This window comes from Leptopilina heterotoma, unplaced genomic scaffold (genome assembly GCF_015476425.1).
Source record: "Leptopilina heterotoma isolate Lh14 unplaced genomic scaffold, ASM1547642v1 Lhet_11, whole genome shotgun sequence".
NCBI classification, from domain to species: domain Eukaryota; kingdom Metazoa; phylum Arthropoda; class Insecta; order Hymenoptera; family Figitidae; genus Leptopilina; species Leptopilina heterotoma.
The window spans coordinates 1,559,983-1,563,367 of record NW_025110829.1 but is presented as its reverse complement, the minus strand read 5'-3'; the positions used below and the strand labels follow the sequence as shown (position 1 = coordinate 1,563,367).

At 32.4% G+C, this 3,385-nt stretch overlaps 1 long non-coding RNA gene across 1 annotated transcript; it reads left to right on the top strand.

Moving 5' to 3' along the window:
* Positions 1–945: 945 nt before the first annotated feature.
* On the top strand, positions 946–2,889 carry LOC122503882. The gene is made up of 2 exons (XR_006301784.1): positions 946–1,503; positions 2,375–2,889. It is a non-coding gene; the product is annotated as an uncharacterized LOC122503882 (long non-coding RNA).
* The last annotated feature ends 496 nt before the right edge of the window (positions 2,890–3,385 follow it).

Sequence of the window (3,385 nt, the reverse complement as noted above, 5' to 3'; positions counted from 1 at the left end):
CAAACACTGCCCGCGGATAAATGTGCCAGGCTGGTTTTGACGTGCTGAAATATATGATGTCGGAGGTGGCATTTCTCCAGGTCTCACTATATAAGGTGTATAAGAGGTATATAACTTATGGAATTGATTTCCCTTCTTGCAAACCATTTCGTCCTTTGTTCACACCTAATATTCTCGACAGTTGATGGCCAATCTCCAAACTATACGATCAGCCACTAAACCATCCAACTTAAAACTCCATTTTCGTCCATCTCAATTCAATTGACATAAAGTTAGGAGAAATTCACTTACCAGTTTTAAGTACTGACCTTTTGACATTTAGCTATTAATTAAAGAGGCTAAAATTGACAATATTACACTTTAAATTTTATTAACTTTATAAATTCAGAGCCATATAATTTTAAATATTTAAAATAAAAAAAATATTTGAAATTATTACTTGCAATTTGATCATTAATTTACTCGTCTCAAGTTGATGAAAGTGTTACTTTTGTAGCGTGAGATATGATAGATTTTGAAACAGTGAGAAACGATTTGCTTCGTAATTTATTATGTCACGATCCTGAAGTTCAGTCGAAATTGAAAAAAACTATTAATAACAGTTTTGAAATACGAATCGATTGCTTAGTTTCGTCCTGGAAATGACAAGTTTCACTAAGGTATTAAAAAAATTAATTTCTTATTATCAGTGTAATTTTCAAAAAATGTATATATCCCCACCTATGTAACTTCTTATTTCACATGAGTCACGAAACATTTTAGCAACTCAGTCTACTTATCTTATAAGTGTTGTAACGCAGCATTTTATTGGCCGCTTACAAATTAACTTTCTTTGTCAATAGTAAACTGTAAATTTCTATAATAATCACGCCAAATCGAGAATCACTGATTATTATTTTCTCCTTCCGAGAAATATTCTTTTATTAAATATTGTAATTTTTGCGAACCGTCAGATCGCTGGTCAAAACAATTAATTAATCATAAGAAAACTGATACTTCGATTTATTATTTCATGTAAAAATTATCACTGCGAGTTCCTGATTTTCAAACTTCGGGATCACTGCCGAGATTTTTGGAAATAAATACCGGTCATACTGAGTGACAGAAATACGAATATCCATCGACGGAGACATCAGCTGTCAAAACACTGGCCGCAGCCATCTTGCTGACCAGACGTCGTCGAGATTGCCCCTCGCGAAGACTAAACGAACTCTTTATGAACTCTTTCCGACAATCGATAAATTATCTAATTACTGACTGTCGCGCATCGATTACCATCGGAAAATCCTTGTAACGAGTGCGCGTGAGACTCACCACGAAGCCGAGATGCGCGACTGCTTCGGCGTCCCCGTCGGCCATTTAATTCATTCTCAGTTTGACGTCGACATAAGATAGAGGTCAAAATAGACCATTTCATATTAAATTCATTTAAACTTAAATTAATTGTGCCTTTTCCTGTCAAGATAAGCCGAGAAACTATGAGGGGACGTCGGCGTATCTCCGGTGAGTCTCAAAATAATTGAATGTGTTGTCTACTGATAATTATTGATCAAAATAAGATGTGTTTCATTTTGCTTTGTTTCACGACACGACATTTCTGTACATGTTAAACAGGTTCCGTCTGGACCTGTAATTTTCTTGTTTATTAAAGACAAAATTAAAACTAACTGATGATTTCTCTTACCCCGCGCTCTCCTTGAAAAGATTGAACTAGCGTAAATTTCATTAATTAATCGGTTTGAATATTTTTCCATAAAATATCTCTGGCGTTCGGGCAATAAATTGAAACAACAAAAGTAACGTGTGTTTTGTGTAACTTGTTGATTATAAATTAGATAAAATTAAATTCTTGAATAAAATAATTTCGTGTCGTGTGATAAAATTGATAAATTCTCAAATATTAACAAAGATAAATAAGACATCCGTTATAGTGTATAATTACTTTTCAATGATAAATTTTAAATCACAATAGTAATATAAAAATAAAGTGAGTCTTTAATAAATTAGACTGTAACAACTTGTTTTCGGTACCGTTTCGATATACACGTGTTACCATAAGGGTCAAGAGTTTTTGGAATCAATTTTAAGGATTCAGAGAAGGGTCGTTAATTTTTATGTATGGAGTGTGATGTAAAAATTGTGGTAGTACAAATAAATGGTATATTTGAATAGAATATTGAAAGTATGAGTGATGAAAGAGAAGTCAGTATTGTGAAGTTAGGTAGCGTGAAGTAAAAAAAGGAGAGGAAGATAGTGATAAATAGTTTAATTGTAGATAGTTATAAGGTTATACTCTTAGTTTGTCATAAAAATAAATTGTCAATCTGTCATCTTCTATTGAGAACTAATTTTTAAAACAATTAAATCCTTGCAGTGTTTCTGGACCTCCATCGCAAACCGCTCAAGATTGCGGATAGTTTGAGGCATTGGTTAGTGACCTAAGGATTAAGGAGAACGACAACAGGTTGGAAGTAACACAAATCATTCTGGACAAGGTGTTAAAAAGAAAAAGTATGAGTAGTGTGACAAGTCAAGCTAGTTGCAAGTTTGTTTTCAGCAATGCTTCTAAAGTTAAAGTCGTTTCCAAAAAACAAAAGTGAAGACAAAACAGAATAAGTTAAAGACGAAATTGCATTCAATTGCAATTTTTAAATTACAATAATAGGACAAAGTGCTTTTCTGTAACTAGTCATGTCAACATTTTCGATCTTCTTGTCTTATGTTTATGGCGAATTTTCAATTAAACTCGTTACGGACCAGTAGTTTAAAGAAACCAACCATTTGTTTCTATTCGAATGCCTCACAGATCAAATGTATAAATGTATAAATAAGGTACAATTTTAAAATGTTTTCTGTTGGACAAAAATATTAAAAAATTTTTATATAAAATTTTTAATGCAGATTGGTTTACATATCCTGCTACATATTTTAGAAAAAAAATAATATAAATTTTAACAGAAAGAAAAGTTAACATTTATTAATCATCATTGTGAATAATTTTACATAGTGTAATAGAAAATTATGGGCATTTTATTGGTTTACTAAAAATTAATTAAAATGTATAAAGATTTAATATACATAAATGTGTGAAAATTGTAGAATAAGGATGAGAGATAAAAAATTTATTCTGCTACCTTCGTTAAGGAGAACTAAGTTATCTCCTTCGTTAGGATGTTGCTTAAAGAAGCGCTCTCGACTGGCTGGCACGACAGTTTTACAACCGTTAAAGAAATCATGATGAACCGGTGCGAGAAAACCCGGAAATTCTCTCTCTTACTCTCTCTTTCTCACTACTTCCTTCCGTAGTCTGACAAACGCTACGATTATCAGCGACATAATACCTACCTGCTTCCTGTTAGCCAATATTTGCGAGGTCTAAAGTTTC